The following is a 22,335-nucleotide window of genomic DNA, read 5'->3' as shown; positions in this document are numbered from 1 at the left end:
TATTATTGATTTCAGTTGAATTCTATTGTATTAGAAAACATGTTTGTATGTTTTAAGTTAATTAAAATTTATTTGGGCTTACTTTGTAGAATATTGCTTATCTGCACCTGGCTAGGATTTGCATCCTCATGCTGTTGGCCATAGTGTCCTAAAATATAAATTAAAATAATTTAGTTAGTAGTTTTGTGTACATCTTCTATATCCTTATTAATATTTCAAATATTTATGTTATCAATTTGTCTATTTGTCTACTAATTCTATATGCTTTTGTTTCTTTTGAGACTATGCTATTAAATACATAAACATTTGGGATTGCTGTAGCTTGCTGATAAATTCACCCTCATGTAATATTGAAATATACTCTTTATCTGTGACAGTATTTCTTGTTTTGAAGTCTATTTTGTTCCACATTAATATAGCTCTATAATTAATTTCTTTTGATTAGTGTTTATGAGGCATGTCTTTCTCATCTGCTTGCTACCTGAAGGTACAGTCATTGTTCTACTAGAGAAATAGAACCAGTAGGCTAGGTAGATAGCAGTCACAAGAAATATCTGCAATTTATCAGTTTAGTATCAAATTTCTGGTATTTTATTGGACTGATGTCCTGTCCATGTCTTTATCCATCTATTGAAATATTTCTGAAGGGCCAATAGAATAGCTGGTAGTCAGTTGCAATTTGGGAAGATATCAATACAAATGGAAACTCTCTGTCAATAGAGTATTTCCTAACATTTGGCATTATACAAAGATCCATTGGCACAGGCTCATGCATCTTAAGTTGTACCTAAGGTTAGCCACTTTGCTGAGCTGAGGATGTTACTCTGTTTCCCACTTTTTCTGTAAACTCTTTCCTTTCTTTATGGGGAGCCTCAAGCTCACTGTTAGGAACAGACCAGTAGACCCACAGTAGCCAGGTGTTATTATTCATTTCTTACAGATTGTGTCAACCAAGTGAGCTGGAAAAAAAAAAAAAAACTACAACAACCAAGAACTCTAATGTTAATTAAAGTAATACATGCATACACATTTGTCTGGAGTAGACATAGTTAAATTAGTCAGGGTATAATTTGTCCATAGGCACTCGTTTTGATCTGAAATTGAAGACCTAGTCGTAGGTCTGGAATGAAAGGGAAAATAGGCAGTCCTTCTACAAATGAGTATAACATTACTTCGGCTTCAAAATTTAGGAGTAAGATATGTAGCCATTAATTTTGGTTCTAATAAGTGTATTTAATAAGCAGACTATAAGATCACATAATTACTATGTAGACTAAGACTATTTAATAACTACATTATACATAGTTATTATGGCATATAGTATGAAGTAGAGTTCCATTTTAGTTTTGAGAACTAGCTTTCCTCCCACACTAATAAATTAATGAACTGGTTCTTTAGTGATCCAACCATTGTTTCCTTTCTTTGAGTTTGGGAATTATAATAACTTACCTTTGATTATTCTTACTTGACGGTACTTTCCCAACCCACATTCACACTGTCCTATTTCTGTGTTTGTAAGACTGTAGACATCTTCAGCCTGATACTCCTTAGTAATTCCTTATAATATTTTTAGTGCTACATGTGTCTGGGGACTGCTGAGCCCTATGCATTACTCAGTTGCCCCTTTGATCTTGGGGGGCTTAGAAGATTTTGAACTGCATTTCCATCTTGCACTAAATTTGTTGGTTGTAAATCTGAATTCTGTTGTCACATTTAGCTGAGGAAAGCCAATCTTTTAACACTTAGCAATGGAAAGCATTTTGTGCAGTCTTTGTCTTTCTATTTCTAAGGTTAAGGTGGTGTGTGGGGAGAGAGATTACATTCAAACTAAAGCAAACTTCTCTTAATTGTTTTAATTTAAAAATACTTTTTCCATTCCTGCTCTGCAGATAAACATGGTTTCTGCTATTATAGAGCTTGTATTTTAGTACAGGCAAGAATAAATAAAAAATAACATTTTAGATAATTATAAAACATCTAAAGACCAAAATAAAAGTGATTATATTAGCAAGTAGAACTAGCTACATAATTTGAGAGCCCAGTGAAACATGAAAATGTGGGGTCCCTTAATAAGGAAAATATATTGAAAATTTCAAGTTGACAATAACAGAACATGAAACCAGTCCTGAGAGAAAGGTTGTGAGGTTAGGGGGATGCAGAGAAGGTGGGAGGGGATGAGCAGCAGGGACTTTATAAAGGGTTTTTCATCTCTTTAGGTAAAATTTCAGAGTTAACATGAGAAAGAACAGTCACTTCTATATGCCTGGGGGACAGAACAGCCCGTGGGGCTAAAGTATATGGGCCAAGTGAGAGAGCCGTGTAAGATGGAGCCTGGGAAAATGGCAGGGTAGTTCAATAGAGCCTTTTATGTCATGGCAAAGAATTAGAAAATGATGAGTAAGCTCTAATAAAAGCTTTAAGAGTTGAAAATTGTCCCATATGTTTGTGAGTCTGTAATATGCATTGATTCTGTCTTAAACTTTGCAATTTCCTTCTTTACCTCTTCAACAGTCTTTCTTCTGTACTTCCTGGTAGTAGGGAAAAAAAAAGACTGTTTCTATTCTCCCTTTTTCTCTTCCTCTCTTCCTTCTGAAGTCCTATTGGTATGATATGCCAAAATCATAAGTAGTATAAGATATTACATATATACAAAACATATAATATATATAACGTATATATATAATATACATGCATTATAGATATATGCATATTCTAGACATAATATTTATGTACATGCATATAAAACATATTACATTTGGTATAATCTTGAATATAGTACAAATGAGGGAAAAGCAACTAGTAATCTTTCACTTGGAAAACTTGTTTTTTTTTCTACATTAGCAATCTAAAAACTTATTGATTTAAATTAAAAATAAACTATATTACTATTTTTGCTTTTAGGTTTTGTATACTTTCATAGGTATCAGTATAGATAAAATTTTTTTAAAAGATTTTTTATTTATTTATTCATGAGAGACAGAGAGAGAGAGAGAGAGAGAGGCAGAGACACAGGCAGAGGGAGGAGCAGGCTCCATGCAGGGAGCCCGACATGGGACTAGATCCCAGGTCTCCAGGATCACACCATAGGCAGAAGGTGGCGCTAAACTGCTGAGCCAACCGGGCTGCCCAAGTATAGATAAAATTTGATGCTAAATTAATTCTATCCTTTTCGTTAAAATGATTTAGAATTTATTGATTCATTCAGTATTCCTTTATTTACTGATTCATTCAATGTCTATTTATTAACCACCCTCAGTGGACCAGATACTTGCCAGACTATGGTTCCTGAAGATAAAACATTATGTAATAAAATTAATAAGAAAACTCAAACAGTATTTTAAAATGAGATATCATTGTTAACAAGACAAAAAGAATGAGCTTACACAATTATTAAAATCCAGGTTGATTGCAGAATTGATCATTCTGATGTCCCATGATAATGTGGGTGATAAAGGATTTCTTTTTTTGCCCTACAGGAGTTTAGATTACACATAATTAGAATATGTCTTTAATATGTTTCTATTTCATTATTTTTAGAGAGCATTGAAGAATAGGCAACATATCCATTTGGTTCATTGAAAATTACAATATTAAATACATTAATGCTTTAAAAATCTCTTATCTAGGGCTAGAATGAAGACACAATGTCACTTATACTTGTGTGCTTTTTACTACAGATAAATTTGGTGAAGCCAGTAACTCACCTGTGTCCCTATGGATTGTGGGCCTTTTCTTGCCAGTGGAGAATGAAAATCTTCAAGTGTCATCACTAGCTGTTGTTTTTGCTTTATGTTTAACTGACATGGTTATTGGCACCTCAAAAGAGTAGCACTATTTTCTCTATTTTTGTGTGTTCCTCCCTGGCACTAGTGGGGAGGTGTAGTAGCTTTTCTCATTGCTTGGTGTTGACTGGTGAAGAATCATCATGCCAGATTTTGAACATCCAAACTCAGTGATAACATTTGAAGACTAAATACCTTTTTTGATGCTACTTCTTTTAAGACTATTTTATAAATAGTAATATTGCTTATGTAATAGCAGTCCCTTTTTATACTTATGCAATGGGCAATTTTTGGAATAAACTCTTATTTTGTTACTTTACCCTGCAAATGAAATCCAAATATATGCATATATTCAAATGTGGCCTATGCTATTATTACATTGGGTGTCCAGGAAAATTATAAGGCCAGACCCCATTTCTCATTTGTTTCCAAAAATAAAAAATTTTTATGTAAGAGGAAAAAAACACTAATAAAAGATTTATGGTATTTAATGTATTTTTATATGGTAGGTATTTAGAATATTAGAATAAATGGCCACCTAATATAAGTAATTCAGCATGAAGGGAAGTTTATTATCTCCCAAGCTATCCATCAATCAACTTCTGGTAATAACTGCATGCCCCTATTAGCACGTGTAATAGTGCCTAGGCAAAAATAACAGTTTAGATAAAACATACAAACCTATGGAAATTTGGAGATAAGTACTTATTTTCCTGCTGCTATATCACTAATATAATCTTAATTTCTGTATATGTAAATTCTGTATAAATTGGTGCATGGGGTAAAAAAAAATATGATTGTTGCCCTTGCTAGAAGGATTAGCAAGGTACTGTATCCTATGTACATCTTTGGGGAGGCAGTATGTAGTAGAGGCCCACACAAAGTGCTCAGATATGTAAAGTTTATAGTCTAGGCTTCCTAACATCATGAAGTTAGTAAATCACCCAACTTCTCTAAGGTTCAGTTTCTTTGCCTACAAAATAAAGATTAATATAAAAAGATGCTTGTTGTGATAATAACTTATCAAAATGATAGGCCCAGCTCTATGGTCTCCTCTTGTGAATACATGTTTTATTAGTCAAGAGGCTATATAATAACATATTTTTATTAAATGGTTAGATGGTTATATCTGCAAGAGCCCCACCACTATCATTCTAGGACTTCCCTCTTTGCCCAATTAATTTCCATCTTGCATCTTTGTTATATATTCTTAACTTGAAAAATGCAAATGATTTTATATTTACACACAAATCTGAATAACTTTGAATATAGATCACACATCAGTGCTGGAAACCAGGTGTTTTGTTGTAATTTTTAATGGACATTTGCCAGAAAAACAAAAAAAAAAAAAAAAAAAATGGACATTTGCCAGGATTAATTTAAGAGCAAGATTATAAGCTACATACGGATAGTAGCTGTGTTTTACTGATTTGTCTATCCCCTGCACCATGCATGAGGTTAAGCACATAGAAGGTGCCTATTATATGTTTGGTCTGAAATAGGAACCATAAACAACTCTAAGGGTAAAATATATCCATGGTAAGTATAAAGTCAATGCTGATTGTAGTCATCTCTAAGAATGGAGATGCATCTTCTTACTCTCCATAATACCTTCTGCAATGCACTCCAGCGGGGTAAGGGACCGGGAAGGGGAAGAGTTCATATAATAGTAAACATTATTGTCTGAGTAAATTTGAGACTTGAAAACAGTTTCACAGTTTCATTGACTAATAAAATCATCTTTCAGTTGGAACCTACTTTTCCCTTTTCTATTTTAATATCCAATTTTCACATGAAGTGAGAAAGTCTATTTTAAAATCATTTCAAATTTTCCTAACACAGTCTGGAAGCTATTTTGGAGATGTGGCATTCCCAGAAGAATAAAGTAGATTGAGTAAATGCTAAATAAGTGTATTTAAAAAAATAGATTAAAGGCACTCAGGTGTCACCACCATTTTGAAATGATCATCACTTAGAATTATCACTTACTTGTTTTACAAGTCAGGTTAATAAATGTGTAAAATATGAATCACTAATAAGACTCTTTTTTGGCGTCACTTAAAAGAGAGTTGATGGCGCATGGAAATGCAGAGTCTGCTAACTAGCATGTATTTTCTTAGGACTTTTAATGGCAAATACATCGAAAGGAGTTAGATGCTATTTATTAGGTTCAAAGAAATGGTTATTTTTTAGTGGTCTCTCAGGTCTGTTAAAGAATAAGACCAGCTTCCTGGAAACACCATGTAAAACCTAAGCTAAGAAATGGATCCCAGGAGACTTGAGATTTTCTGAACTCTGTATGTCCTTTAGCAGGGGTTCCTCACTCTTACTGCACATCGGAGTTACCTGGGAAGCTATACAAAAGTGTTAACATCTGGGTGCATCTAGAAAAATCAAATCAGAATCTTTCAGGGTAGAGAATAGGTATCAGTATTTTTTTTAAAAAGATTTTATTTATTTATTCATGGGAGACAGAGGCAGAGACACAGGCAGAGGGAGAAGCAGGCTCCATGCAGTGAGCCCAATGCGGACTCGATCCTGGGATCCCGGTATCACACCCTGAGCCAAAGGCAGACGTTCAACCACTGAGCCACCCAGGCAGCCTGATATCAGTATTTTTTAAAGCTGCCCAGGGTAATGTGTTGCCAATGTTGAGAATCATTGACTTAGCTAGAACAGAGAGGACAAGTTCATGGCACCCGGCTTATAATTTTCCCTACCCCCTGATAGAAGACATTGTCAGTATATTCAAACACACATTCCTACAGAAATCAGTTTCAGACCCAGAAAAATTTTAATGGTTTTCTCCAGATAACCACTATGAACAAGTCAGTATAGGCATTCCATTAAAAATTGGTTCACTGTTTCTGAGAAAGATTTGTGCTAATGGACCCAATGGTCCACTGAAGATAATAAATATTTGGGGATTGATAAGATTGACCTAAATATCCCACTAGCAGATACACTTTTACCCAATTTGTTATGGACTTAGGTTGGGCTGGCATTTTTGAGCATAAGAGAAGGCAGGCCGCTTGTGCCTTCAAAAATCCACAGGTCAACTCCTAGAGTAATTTATGACTTCACAGTTTATTTTAATCTCTGATCCAAACTGGAATTCTGTGCTTTATTTCTATTTTATATAGTGAAAACATGTAAAATAATTAAAACTGCATTGTTATTAAACAGGTAGCCTTTATAGTTAATGGTAAAGTGTGAAAAAGTATAGTTCACCAAAATAAAAAAAATGGGTTAAATAGAGGCATTTCTTCCACACTACATAACTAATTTCTTTTTTTTAAGACTTATTTATTTATTCATGAGAAACACACACACACACACACAGAGAGAGAGAGAGAGAGAGAGGCAGGCAGAGACACAGGCAGAGGGAGAAGCAGGCTCCATGGAAGTAGCCTGATGTGGGACTCGATTCCAGGTCTCCAGGATCACACCCTGGGCTGCAGGTGGCACTAAACCGCTGCGCCACCAGGGCTGCCCCATAACTAATTTCTACATAAGGCTTACCAAGTTAACTGAGTGCATATTGGTCGACATTCAGAGCCCTGTTTCTAATGCCAAAGGATGAACATAGCTTTAAAAGCATGGGGGGAGAAAAAAAGAACAACACAGGTTTGAACACTGTGTGGGTCCACTTACATGTGGATTTTTTCCCATATCGGACAGTACCATACATATATTTTCTCTTCCTTGTGATTTTCTTAGTATTTTCTTCTCTCCAGTTTACTTCATTTTTAGAATACCATATGTAATACACACAACATACAAATATAAATAAATAGATAGATAGATGATAGATAGATAGATAGATAGATAGATAATAAAAGCATGAACGTTAAAGAAGCAATGTCCTTCAGGATTTAGCCACTGAAGAGTCATCTCCTTGTGTTTAGAAACTTTTGCCCTGGGATTCCTGGGTGGCTCAGCAGTTAAGTGTCTGCCTTTGGCTCAGGGTGTGATCTTAGAGTCCTAGGATTGAGTCCCACATCAGGTTCCCTGCAAGGAGCCTGCTTTTCTCTCTGCCTCTCTCTCTCTCTGTGTCTCTCATGAATAAATAAACAAAATCTTAAACAAAACAAAACAAAACAAAACAAAAAAACACTTTTGCCCTCTACTTTAACAGTTACACTGTTTCCCATTCTCAAAATAATAAATACAATTCCTAATTACCTCTCCTGTGGAATTACATTCTGCATTTCCTTCATAATTTCTATCTCAGCTGTGCTGTAGTCTCCTTACTTAATTAAAAATGCAGAATTAGTTTGCAAATATCTCATTAACTCTTGAATAAGGAGTTCACCAGTGTCCTCTTGATTGGCAGCCTTTATTAGACAATGCTGTCCAAACTCTCTTACTTTTCCTTTTCTGTAAAGAGGGGCTTTGGGGAAACCCACAAGTCTTTGATATAGAAGCACTATTTAGCTCCAGCAAGGAATTTAATCTGCTTTATATGCCCAGCAACATTCTTGAAATATTCTTCAGCACAAATCTAGACTCCGGATCCACCTCTTTGAGACATGGCGAATCTATATAACATTACATAATTCACTTTAAAATGACAGATCCATGGGGTGCCTGGGTGGTACAGTTCGTTAAGCATCCAACTCTTGGTTTTGACTCAGGTCATGATCTCAGAGTCCTGAGATCAAGCCCTGAGTTGGGCTCTGCATTTAGCATGGAGTCTGCTTGTCTCTCTCTCTCCCTTATGCCCCTCTTCCAGATTGTTCACTCTCTATCTCAAATAAATAAATGGAAAATCTTTAAAAAAGAGATAAATCCAAAGGAAGCAACTATATCATGTTTAAATGTTCAACGGAGTTCCACTGAAGGGGACTTTGAATTTATTGTAGCACTCCTGATCTGAAATCACAAAAAGGGAATGATTTTATTTTTTTAAAGGATTTTATTTATATATTCATGACACATACAGAGAGCAAGGCAGAGACACAGGCAGAGCAAGAAGCAGGCTCCTCACAGGGAGCCTAATGCAGGACTCGATCCTGGATCCTGGAATCAGGCCCTGAGCCAAAGGCAGACGCTCAACTGCTGAGCCACCCAGGGGTCCAGGGAATGATTTTATTGCAGGTTATCCTTGGGCATCCCTTACCTCCTATGCCAAGTGAGGCACCTCAAAGAAGGAAAGGAGTCTGGCCCTCACTTCCCTGACAGCAGCTATGTCACCCCAAGTCAGTTACCTGGTAGTCTCCCTCAGAGTGCCACCTGTTGGATTCCAAGAATACTGTTCTACTTGCTTCTATGTAGAAAGAAGTAGTGAGGTAATTTGATGTGATGAAAAAAGTACTAGACACTGTTTGCCAGTGTGAGAATGTCATGGTGAAATCATTCTCATGGAAAGAAGTTCTCTGTAGGTTGCCAAAAAAGACATCCAATGATCTCAAAAGTTTGTTAAATATCTGAAGGGCTCTGCTTCTAGTTGCACACAATCTGGAAATTTGTGGCCAAATCTCATCTAAATATCATGATTGTATGGGCCCTGCTCTTTCCTTGCTTGTTTCCACTAACCTGGTGTTTCCAACTTTGGTCAAGTACATACAAACACCATAATTATCATCATTTTTGCATACCACCTGAACTATATTACAAAGGCAGTATTTTTCTTTAAGCTGGTTCCATTTTTTTTAGTTAAGTTATATCAACTTATTTTAAAAGGAAGTTGCAGTAATATGTACTGAATATTGTTATATATTTTTCTAATCTATAATTAAAATGAATTATTAAATTAAAAAATGTTTCCCTGCATTCCACATAAAATAATTGGTGAATCACTGGGGATACAAAGTTATCACTCTTTGGAAATTACTCAGATAAAGCAAATTGCTTTTTATTTCTCCTCTATTTCTTTTTTTCTAATTGTTTTTATATATTTAAACAAACTACTTAGAGGAGGTCAGTCTTTGTTCATATAGGTAAAATAAAGCAGAATAGGAGAAGCACATGCCACAGCTATTCGATCACACCAATGAGAAAACAAATACATTGAGCACGTAATGTGTATTCAGCACTAATGATCCTCTTTTAATAGAACTCCTTGTCAAGATCCTCAATAAAGACAATTTACACATTTGAATGAGAAACCTAAGTGGTATTTTCATCAGTGCCATTGTGCTTCACATTTTTTTCTGTCCTTTCTGACTGTAATATGTCCAGGTAGAAGGAAATCTGCACTTAACCTGTAAGAAAAGTAAGTATCACATTCTTTCCTGGGAGGTCTAAATTATCACTTCTTTTCTTCTCGTTATTTTACTGTATGGAGGTGGACATCATGCCCCAGATAAAACTAAAGAGAGAATATAGCATATGATGCACTGACATCTTACACACAGACACACATTCTGGTTAGATGAAATTCCATGAATTAGGGCAGCATCCCACCCTGAATATCCTTAAGTTGTTTGCTAAGTAATTACTTTTGAGGACAAATCTGTCTCAATGAAGAAAAAAGCCCCACACAGTTACTCTCTTCTTCATTTTTTAAAATGACTTTATTTATTTATTAGAAAGAAAGAGAGAGAGAGAAAGGGGAGGAGCAGAGGGAAAGGGACTAGCAGATTCCACTCTCAGTGTAGAATCCAACATAGGGCTCTATCTCATGACCCTGAGATCATAACCTAAGTCAAAATCAAGAATTGGGTGTTCAACTGACTGAGCCACGCAGGCACCCCTGATCACTTTCTTCATGAAGGTCAGCACCTTATAAATGTTAAAAAGTCCTGATATTTTAGAGCATTTAGAAAATCTCTTTAATTCACCTCCCCATTTGAATATTTGTGTGAGAAATGTAAATGACAAAAAAAAAAGAAATGTAAATGACATCATCAGTGTTATTGTGTTCCATATTAAGAAAACCTGATATGTAAAATTTAGAACTTATAAGTTCTTATATTGTAATGATTGCATGGCCAAGAAACTTGCTTCTTTAAGATCCAATCTGTAAATCTGTTTATAGCAAGTCTGTCCTATACTTTGTTCATATGATTTGAGTAACAAAAAATTTGTTATTGTATAGCTTCTCAGGAAAATATAAATTGCATAATATGTTGTGTTCAGATTATTTTTATTTTAAGATTGGCAGGGGAATGAACTAAACAAATGATTTACTAGTGTTTTCTATAAATATAGATGGCTTATCACTATTTTTATTTTGTCTTTTCATTGTGTTTCATTTTTGTTTTTTAAAATTTTTTCACTATTTTTATTTTGATTGAATTTTGATTGTCTAGTTGCTTTTTCAGATACAGGTATTGGAAGTTGTAATCAATAACTTCCTGTGCTTTGAGTGTAAATATCCTAAATGTTGAGGAAATAATGTATTTCTTTTTGAAATAAGAATTTTGACTCTGATTTTCCTGTAGGCTTCTTAGCTGTTTGTGACCAACAGGTTTTAGAGTGCATTTGTAAAAAAGATGACATTACACATTACCTGACTTCAATATTTAGAGATTTTGTTTTTTATCTAAGTATTCCTGTTTTTTTAATACTTTATTATTTAGTAATTTCCAATTTTCCTCTCTAATAAGACCTGATGATTATCTCTCACAGAAGGCAGAGACTCTCTCAAATGCATGTATATATGTGGGTAAGAGAATGCATGGAGGGTAGAATATGGTCATCAGTAATTCAAATTTATTTCCTAAAGGAACCTGGTAGTATGCTATAGAGTCCAAGGAATCTGCCAAGGCCATTTAGGAAAATTCACTGCTCCAGCTTAAGACAAGCTGGACACAGTGCCTGTCCCATGCAATTTATCTGATCATTTGAGTATTTTTCTCTCTCCACTATTGGGCTGAACAACTGGAAGAGATTGATCAGTATTATGATGAAATTACAACCTGTGCTGGCCACTTATCCTGCTACCATTTTGCTATGTTGTTTTTAAGGGTCAGCAACCAGGAAGCAGTTGGAGAAAATACAAGGTATAAGTCTCTATTCCTATATTGGTGACACATGTGAAATTAGTCTGCTATATCTTGGTTATGTCTCTCCATAAAAATAAGATGTTATTCCTATAATCGTTCCAAAAATCCTCTATTGGAATGCTCAGATTGAATATGATTTGACATTAGTCAATTAAACAAATGATTTACTATTCAACCACATGGCAAAGGTTTAGATACAAGATTATGGAGCATTTTAAACTTAGGATCAGTGAGAAACTACTGACAGGTTTCTAAATATAGCCCTTCCATATCTGGTAAGCTATTGGTCTCAAACTTCTTATGCATTCATATCATTAGTTTTAAACTCCCAGAACTATGTTGTTATAAATGAAATTCTTCTGTTTGACATGAAAACTGACTTGCAACCACTAGATAAATGGAAAGCATCTTATTACCATGACAGTTTCCCACCATCTTATTGGAATCAAGTAGTTTTCTTCAGATATTATATCTGCTCTCATCACAGGTTGGTGAAGTAAAATTGTCTTCACCACGATTACTATACCAATATTTTGTTTTATCTATGGCCTTTTCTTTATTGGTTGGTAAATTTCATATTCATAGTTGTCTCTTTTAACTCTATATTTTTCTTGTACTAGTGTCATGGCTAACATAGAAATTTAACAGATGAGAGATGCTTTCTCTATGTTTTTCTTTCCTAAATATTATAAATGAGAAACAACAGATTACCCTAGATTGGGGATTCTAGAGATTCTAGAGTTCCCATCTCTAGCTCCAAAATAGAACTACCTAGAAAGCTTTTGTAAGACTCTGATGTTTGGGCCTCACTTCCAGAGATTCTGATTAAACGGCAATCTTTCAAACATTCCCAGGTAATTCTAAAAACATCAAAGTGAAGAGCCACTGGCTTTGATTAATTCTGTTAAAGGTGTAACCAAATCACTTAATACTGTCTTCTGTACTTCGATGTACACAAACTGCAATGAAATGTTTGCCAGCGCATGTGGTACTTCTATCTTTTTGAGCAATTCATAACCCGATTGTCGCAATTTCTGTCAGGATGAAACTCTCCATCTGTAAAGAAGGTGCTTAGGAACAAAAATGTCAGCAACTGAAAGTGTCAAAGTGCAGCTTTTGTTCTTGGCTGGGACAGAGGCCATTAAGGTTCTTCTTCAAGTCAAGTGCTGGAAGTCTACAGGAAGAGCCACCCACCTTTTTTTCCCATCTGTCCAAGTTCCCCAAATAATTACACTCTAGAGTTTTCAACCCAGAATCTGTTGCTTATCTTTAATCAGACTTTCACTTCTTAATCAACCAAAGAGTAAATGCCTTCAGAGAATGGGGGAAAGGAGCATCATGGGCAATGATCTCCAGGCCATGATCATCACATTCTAGTTTGATGGCCCTAAACAGGCTACTTAAGTCCTCTGAGCCTCAGTTTGTTAATATACAAGCATGACAGTACTTACTCCAGAAAGTCATTATAGGATTAAATGTAACTGGCATGCATGCAAACACTTAAACCAGCCCCAGGCACAAATCCCTGCTATTTTTTAAGTAACAAATGATGGATAGCTACAAAAAGAAAGAACTATGATAATCTACTGTGGGGTAAATCAGTCTAATTTCACAAATGAAGTGAGGATGTAGACTGAGAGTGTGGCTGATGAAGCCAGAGGCTGAAGGAATTGCATATGCAAAGGCTGTGATTTAGAGCAGAGAGGAGAGCATGATAGGTGACATATATTGAGTGCTTATTGGTGAAGCACTTAATGGTGATAATAACAGCTATTGACTTAAATGCTTATTCTATGCTGAGCACTTGACAAGTGTCATCTCGTTATCCCAAAAACAATGCTCCCATTTTAGAGAGGAGTAATATTAGATGTTGAGACACTAAGTAACAGCTGGGGAGGAAAGAGTTGTGATTTGCCCTGAGATCTAATGGGTAAGAAAGCCTGAATTCTAATATTACTCTGCTATGATGCTTCTACTTTAGGTCTCACAGGGCCCTGAGCAACTGAGGACCAAAAGAAGACATCCAACACTGGGGGTCTGGCCATAGACATGGAGCTCTGAAGGTATCAAAATAAATTAATCTTTATTTTTTTCAGATCTGACCTAACAGGATTTCCCTTGCCTAGAATTCAGTTATAGAATCCTAGTCCTTGATCTGTGTAGGATGTTATTGTAACAAAACACATGCACATGAGAGATTCATTTCATTCCAATCATGCTGATGTTTTGGGTCTAGTTCTTGGAGTTAATGATACACATGTATAGCCAGTGGTGTCCAGAAAAACAGAGAGAGGGAAGGAGATAGATAGATCAATAGATCGATCAATCCTGATGGTCATGTTAGTGTGTGCAAATGATGTGGGTTTTGGGGGGTGGGGGAGAGAAAGGGAAAGAAAGATTGAGAGAGAGAGAGAGATGATTTTAAGGAATTAATTCATAATTGTGGGAGCTAACAAATTTGAAATCTATAATGTATACCAGCAGGCCTGGAAATTCAGATTAGAGTTGGTGTTGTAGTCTTGAGTCCAAATTCTGCAAGGCAGCAGCCTGAAAATTCAGGCAGTGTTTCTATGACTTAGTCATGATGAGAATTCCTTCTTCTTCAGGAAACCTTAGTCTTTGCTCTTAAGGCCTTCAACTGATTGAGTGAGGCCTACCCACACTATGGAAGGTAATCTACTTTACTCAGTCTACTGACTTAATTTTTCCTAAGGAGACATACAGATGGCCAAAAGACACATGAAAAGGTGCTCATTATCACTAATTATCAGGGAAGTACTGACCAAAACTACCATGAGATATGACTTCACACTGGCTAGTATCAAAAAGACAAGAAAAAAAACAAGTGTTAGCAAGGATGTGTGAAAAAGGGAACCCCCCTGCCCCTTTGGTAGAAGCATAAATTGGTCCAGCCACTATGGGAAATAGTATGGAGGCTTCTCAACACATTAAAAACAGAAATATCATACAACCTGGCAATACCACTTCTGGGTATTTATCTAAAGAAAACAAAAACATTAATTGAGAAAGACATATGCACCCTTATGTTTAATGAAATTACTATGATAATAGACAAATTATGGAGGATATATATGTGTGAGCTTAATATTTCATTTTTGATTTTTATATTCAAATAAGCATATGAAAATGGAATATTAGTCATAAAAAAAATGAAATGGGGCCACCTGGGTGGCTCAGTCAGTTAAGCATCTAATCTTGATTTTGGCTCAGGTCATGATCTTTGAGTTGTTAGATTAAGCCTCAGGGCTTAAGATTCACTCTCCTTCTCCTTCCATCCTTCATGTGCATGTGTTCTCTCTTAAAAACAAACAAACAAAAAAAAAAAACAAAAAAGGAGATATTGCTATTTGCAACATCATGGATGGACCCAGAAAGTATTATACTAAGTGAAGTAAGTCAGACAAAGATAAATATCATGATTTCACTTATATTTGGGATGTAATAAACAAAACAAACAAGCAACAAATAAAAAACCAGAAATAGACTAAAAATATAGAGAACAATCTGGTTGTTGCTAGAGCACTGAGAAGTGGTGGGATGAGAGAAATAGGTAAAGAGATAAAAGGGTACAAATTTCCAGTTATAAAATAAATAAATCACAAAGATGGAAAGTAAAGAACAGCGAATTTAGCCAATAATATCATAATAAGTTTATATGGTGACAGATGGTAACTGCATTTATCATAGAAGCATTTCATAATGTATATAATTGTTGAATCACTATGTTGTACATCTAAAATTAATACATTTTATGTCAATTCTACCTCAATAACACATTAAAAATGTAAGAAGTTAATCACATGTTTTTTAAAAAAACCTTCTTCAAGAAAGTGAGAAAACAAGCAACAGACTGGGAGAAAATATTTGCTAAAGACCTCTCTGATTATAGACTATTACACAAATTGCAGTCTTAAAACTCAATATGAAGAAAATGAACAACTTGATTTAAAAATGGGCAGAAGAGGGGAGCCTGGGTGATTCAGTTGGCTAAGCATCCAACTCTTGATCGCAGTTCAGGTCTTGATCTTGGGGTCATGAGTTAAAGCTCTGCATTAACTCAGGGCAGTTAATGGGCAGATTTGAACATACACCTCACCAAAGAAAACAAACAAATGGCAAATAAGCATATATAAGCATATGCTCCATATAATATGTCATTAGGGAATTAGAAATTAAAACAACAATGAGATATTACTATATACCTATTATATAGTTCAAAATTCAGAACACACTACCAAATGGTGGCAGAGATGTAGAGCAACGAAAACTTTCATTCATTGGTAGTGAGAACGTGAAGTCATATAGCCATTTTGGAAAACAGTTGGACAGTTTCTAACCAAACTAAACATACTCTTACCATATGATTGAGCAATCATGCTGCTTGGTATTAACATAAGTGAATTTAAAATTTTTGTCTACACAAAAACCTGCACATGCAATAGCTTTATTCATACTTCCCCAAACCTGAAAACAATCAAGATGTCCTTTAGTAGGTGAGTGGTTAAATAATCTGTAGTACATCCAGACAATGGAATATTATTCAGCGCTAAAAAGAAATGAGCTATTAAGCCATGAAGAGACATGAAGGAAATTTAAATGCATATTACTAAGTGAAAGAAGCCAATCTGAAACTGCTACATACTGGATGAAGTTTTGTGGTTTCATGGAAAAGACAAAACTATGGAGACAGTAAAAAGATCAGTGGTTGCTAGGAATTAGGGGAAGAAGGGATGAATTCAAAACACCACTTAGGATTTTTAGGGCACTGAAACTATTCTGTAGGATACTGTAATGGTAGATACTTGTCATACATTTGTCAAAATCCATGGAATGTATAATACCAAGAATGGCCTTAGGGAAATAATAATGTATCTACATAGGTTAATAGATTTTAATGAATACAACACTCTTGAGTGGGGTATGATAGTGAAAGAGGCTGTGTGAGTAGGGGGTAGGGAGCATATGGGAAATATCTGTACTGTCCATTCAGTTTTGTTGTGAACCTAAGACTGCTCTAAACAATAAAGTTTGAAAAAAAAAAAAAGACACAACAAGTTGAATTCACTAAACACATAAACACAACAACAACAAAATGTTCACAGGGACATTAGACTAGTGTTTGACCAAACCATTGGGTCCCATGGCCTTACCAAGTTGACATATAAAATTAACCATGGCAGCACAGATATGTGATTGCCTGGATGTCAGAAGTTGCAATGAGTGGTGGCAGAGCTTGCCTCAGCTGCAGTGATAGTATGTGGGAGACTGAGAAATGGACTGGGAGGGAAGAAGAGGCAAGGGAAGGGCACAGGTTGGTGCTAACATCCTGGGACATAAGCCAGCTGTCTATTTTGGAATCTAGGTCTTCTTCAATTTCTGAAAGCTTGACATTGCCTGAGCATTTGATTCTAATAGTTTAATAAGTATTTGTTGAGTATGGTGTTTTGAGATGGATTCTTGTTCACATGGAGCACATGGTCTGGTGAGAGGCAAAGATAATTAACACAGAAGCAAACACATGAATGAAAAGATCAGTTATATACATGAAGGAATGTACAGGAGTGGAAGAGGATTATGACAGAGCATCCTGAATTGCTGTAGAGAGGGTATCAGGGAAGACCTCTCTGAAAAGGAAACATTTATAGGAGTCCTGAAGGTTGAGAATGTCATGCACTGCGTGAAGAGACAAGAGAAAGAATTTCAAGGGAGGTAGGAAGTGAGAAAGGAATAAGAAAAGAAAGAGAACAAGATTCAGACCATAGAAGGGCTTTATAGGTCATGTTAAAGAGTTTAGATTTTAAACAAAATTGTAAAAAATGAATTTCAGCAAGAGTGGAAACGCTGAGAGAGGATAAAAGCAGAGGCTAGGGAGTAGAGATGATGTCCAGAGGAGTAAAGGCTGTGTGATATATTTTGGAACATTTATTTGATGACTTGAATATGTGGAATGACAGGAAGGGAGAAGCAAAGACTTATTATTTAATTATTTTTCCTAATTTGTGTCACTCTCTATGGGACTTTTGGAGCGAGAGTGATGGATCAGAAGTCTCGGTCCAAGAATTAGTTCTGCACTGCTTCAACTACAAGCAGCTATGGAAATGCGCTTCATTGGTTGAGTTGATGACCAAACCTGTGAGTACAGTCCAATGACTTAAATACAGTTGTATCATTTATTTAAAAGTTGTTTCCTTGAAGGACTGAGCTCCTTTGGTGATAAAGATGAACCATAATCCAAAATATCTTTTTTTTTTTTTTTAAATTTTTTTTTTTTAATTTATTTATGATAGTCACACAGAGAGAGGGAGAGAGGCAGAGACACAGGCAGAGGGAGAAGCAGGCTCCATGCACCAGGAGCCCGACGTGGGATTCGATCCTGGGTCCTCAGGATCGGGCCCTGGGCCAAAGGCAGGCGCCAAACCGCTGCGCCACCCAGGGATCCCAATCCAAAATATCTTAAACATTGGGTCCATGAGTTCATTGGTAAACATGAAGCTTTAGAGCATTAGTTGGTGTTGGTGACATCATCAGCATAGGACGATGTCTCTCAGATCTTGAAAGTAAAGTGACTCGTGTTGCTTATCACATCATGTCCACAGCGCACCAAGAGTTTACCATGCACACTCCCAAGTCACCAAGAGAATTAATATAGCTACTTATTCCTTCTTCTCCAGGTATGGGCTTCATACAGCTACTTTTTTTTCTTCCTGTACTTCAATCACACACAGTGCACCCACTCAGTACAATTAATTATGTTTGGCTCCTTTGAAATTACTCTCCAATCATGGAAATATAAAAAGACAGAGTGTTACAAAAAATAATTCCTAACTGTTCCTCTCATTAGGTACCAATTGAGTAAACAGAATATGATTTGCTTCTTGGATATAAGTTTAGCAGACGTGGAGTCAGGCTGCCTCCAGGCTATTCTGATAAATGTTCTGTTCTCTTTCCAGGATTTTATGATGTCTCATGGTGATCTTTCAGTGTATTGTTCTCTCAGTATATGCTACCATGGCTGTTATGTGGCCCTAATGCACGGTTCTACTTTTTTAAAAAATGTATCTGCCTCCAAAGTCATATGACCTAGTAGATTCATTTGATTCTCAGGAACATTGCAAAATCCCATAAAAAAATAGTTTAATGAGCCTTTAAAGAAACATAGTATTTTTAGAATTTTAAAAATAATGATAAGCAACAGAAAGAGGAGTATAGCTTTGTTTGTGACAACAAATACTAGAAGTTTAGGTGCTCGACTTCATGCATTTTAATGTTGGATTTTACTATATTGGTAACATTTTCATCATAAAACTGATCAGTTTTATGATGAAAATGTGAACTATTTTCTATACCTGAGGAATGACATCAAAAGGATAAGGTCAAAATAAGCTGGATTCTAACATTAAGATTAGTAATAATAATACCATTGATATTTAACCATTAATAATACCATTGATATTTAACCATTAATAGGTTATAATGCCTTTAACTTCGTAGTATTAAAACTAACTATAAAAGTGACTTGTCTCAGATCACAGCTTGCAAATCCGGAATAAAAAATATAACAAAGCTTTGAACATAGGGTTTTTCTAAATTAGCTATGAAATCCACACAATTGGAAACTTGAGTCCACCATCTTTTGCCATTATTTTGTGTGTTCTTTAGTCACAATCTAAATATTGCTTAAAGTTGAAAAAGCAGTTATGAATAAAATTTATTCTTAAGTTTGACTGAACAATCTGGATGCCAAAGCAAAGGCCTGAGTTGAGACCGGTGGAAAAAATCCTTATTGCTGCTGTGGTCATAATTTCAACTATAAAGTTGGGATCAGCTGTGCTGTACCCACTTGTAGGATCATACACAGAGGTTAGAAAAACAGTTGTAAACCAAGGCCAATTAATCTGACCCGTAATGGTAGAAAGTTCTATCTACTGCTTTTCAAATAAGACAAATAGTAGAATAAAACAACTCAGACTGGTGTCAAAGGGAGTTAATTAGCTTACATAATGTAGAAAGAAGTTCAGAGAGCAGGTTCAGGTAGAGTTGGACCCAAGGATTTGAATGCTATCATCAGGATCCAGCCTCTCTTTTTCTATCTCTCATCCTAGTTTCCTTTATGTTCTGGCACTTCCAGGTTCACATTTTTACAACATCAAATCAAACATTCATTCCAGAAAGTTGAAGGATTAGCTCTGATTTGATCTAATTGAGCTCTATGCTGAGGCTCAAACGAATCATTGACTCACATGTCCACCTGGGATCTCAGGTGCAGCCTCTACTCAGACCACGTGAAATAAAAGTGGACAAGGGATAGATCTCTAAGAAACATAGGGGTTGTTAAAAAGAAAGGAATGTGGATGCCATATTGAGAAGAAGCCCTAAAGTCTTCAGCCAAGGAATTAGAACTACAATATTCATATCAGTTTTCTCACCCCTACATTTCATAGCCTCTATAGAGAATATTACAAGGTTGGGAGTCCCCCAAATCATCATAGCCGCCTTTTCCAATCTTTCTTGGGATATAGAAAATGAAGGAAAATTGATGGTCTACTGTACCAGCTACGTGGTAAAGGAATGTGGATATGGTATGAATTGTGTGAAGTTGTAAATAAACGTGAACTAGGTTTAACTCACAGAGAGAACCTTCTTCTGTCTACCCTTCTGATAACGCTGACCTTCCTATAATATAAGGGTTACTGCTTTCACTTAGATGACAGATTCCTTGTAGCAGGTTAGGAATAAACATAATTTTTCTTCAAGCCTTTTGTGACTTTCTATTATCTGTCTTGAACCAATAAAATAACAACTGTGGCAAGGACAATCCAAGCTCTCTTTCCTTGTCACATTGAGGATTGAGTCTCTGACATTTGTCTCTCTTTCCCCCCATAGTTTTTGAGTCTCTGTGTTTCTGCTTCATGTGTCTGTCTTCTGTGGAAGTCACCAGCCGCACTACATGAGGACAGACTAAGTGACAGGCTTCATTACTCTTTCCTGGTGGCTGCCGGTGTTTTATTTTTTTTTGGAGACCAGGGAAAAGGTTCAGTCCCACCCCATGATTTTGCCTTTTAGGCCTAAGTATGAGATGAGGGCAAGTAAAAAGTAGGCAGAACGTCATTCCATTATCAGGAGAGAAAGGAGTAAAAGCAGAAGTAAAGCTACCCATAATTCTGATGGTTCCTAAACCCATGGTGGTCTTGTTTTAGCACTGTGGACTTGCCCATCAGCCATTTCCATTCCAAATCCTCCCATCCATGAAAGATCAGTTATGAACTAACTTTATATAGATTGCACAGGCAGACTGTAGTTTATAAAAATGGTTACAGCAATATTTTACACGTGTTTTACTAATTTTGGCACTTCCCCCATAGCAAGATGGAAGCTCTTTTCACCTCCTCTTGAAGCTAGGTGGGCTTTCATGACATCTGAGTGAATAGAATGAAGCAGAATTTATGTTGCATGACTTGAAGCTAGGTCATAAAAGGCAATACTGCCTGCTCTTGGATGTCTTCCTTGGGACACTTCTACTTAGAATATAGCCACCGTTTTGTGAAGATACCCAAGCAACCCAGAGACACCATGTATGGGTTCTGACTACAGTCCTAGCTGAGGTCTCAGTGAATAGGCAGCATCAGCCTCACACATGTAAGCAAATCTTCAGATGATTCTAGCTCCCAGCTTTTGAGTCACCCCAGCTGACATCAAGTACAGCAAAGACTACTTTGCACCAAACTGTCAGATTGTTGATTGTGAGCAATTTGTGTTGTTTTAGTCACTAAGTTTAAGACAATAAATAACTGGACCAGTTTAGTTGATTTTTTTAAAAAATAAAAGGGTATTATGTTCAATGTCATGAATTTGGAATTTAAAATTAAGGGAAAATATTAAGCTTCTTCATTAATGACAGTTTAGTATGTTTTTCTCCTTCCCTCCCCCTTGTCTCTTGTTTCTTTCTTTCTTTCTTTCTTTCTTTCTTTCTTTCTTTCTTTCTTTCTTTCTTTCTTTCTTTCTTTCTTTCTTTCTTTCTTTCTTTCTTCTTTCTTTTTCTTTCTTTCTTTCTTCTTTCTTTCTTTCTTTTTTCCCTTCCTTCCTTCATTTCCTTCCTTCCTTTCTCCTTCTTTTCCTCTTCCTTTCTTTCCATCTTTCTTTTTTTCCCCTCATCTGTGAGTTGACTCTCTTTTTTGCCAGAGATAAGGGGATACAAAAATAAAGTCTCATTTTCCCCTAAGTATCAATAGGACAGCTTGGTATGGGACCAAAGTGGCCTGAAAGAGTTAAAAATTATCTCGATATATTTAATAAAATACATATTTTATAATTTTAACAAAGGACATAAAGATATAATTTGGTTGATGAGTCATGACATCTTCTCCCTAGTTTATTTCTTCATAACTTTTATTGCTATCCCTTATTTCCTCTGACTTCTTTTCTTACTCAACTTTGGTAACCTCCTGTGTGCATTATTGTGAAATCTCCAAAAGGACTATTGGAAATATTTTCAAAAAATAACATTTTTTTCTGTTATTTTATAATGATTTATTCATCCATCCATGAATCTGTCCATTTAATACATATGTATTGAATGTCTA

At 35.8% G+C, this 22,335-nt stretch overlaps 2 long non-coding RNA genes across 15 annotated transcripts in view; one reads left to right on the top strand and one right to left on the bottom strand.

Annotated features, from left to right (window-relative positions):
• Positions 1–22,335, top strand: part of LOC140609906 (uncharacterized) — a 170,539-nt gene that overhangs the window by 42,236 nt on the left and 105,968 nt on the right. For 4 of the 8 annotated variants that reach the window (XR_012011628.1, XR_012011625.1, XR_012011627.1 and 1 more), the window contains exon 1: positions 21,266–21,391. This is a non-coding gene — a long non-coding RNA (uncharacterized lncRNA). Of the gene's footprint in view, positions 1–11,695; positions 11,732–13,715; positions 13,798–17,785; positions 17,888–21,265; positions 21,392–22,335 lie in introns of those variants that run through there. The other 4 variants (XR_012011622.1, XR_012011623.1, XR_012011624.1 and 1 more) reach the window with 3 other exon arrangements.
• LOC140609904 (uncharacterized) overlaps positions 1–22,335 on the bottom strand; it is a 71,476-nt gene that overhangs the window by 43,937 nt on the left and 5,204 nt on the right. For 4 of the 7 annotated variants that reach the window (XR_012011619.1, XR_012011618.1, XR_012011615.1 and 1 more), the window contains exons 2-3: positions 3,384–3,470; positions 83–148 (exon numbers count right to left, since the gene is read on the bottom strand). This is a non-coding gene — a long non-coding RNA (uncharacterized lncRNA). Of the gene's footprint in view, positions 1–82; positions 149–2,500; positions 2,598–3,383; positions 3,471–22,335 lie in introns of all 7 variants that reach the window. The other 3 variants (XR_012011616.1, XR_012011617.1, XR_012011614.1) reach the window with 1 other exon arrangement.

Source organism: Canis lupus, chromosome 19 (genome assembly GCF_048164855.1).
Source record: "Canis lupus baileyi chromosome 19, mCanLup2.hap1, whole genome shotgun sequence".
NCBI lineage: Eukaryota > Metazoa > Chordata > Mammalia > Carnivora > Canidae > Canis > Canis lupus.
This window is presented reverse-complemented; position numbering and strand designations above follow the sequence as displayed.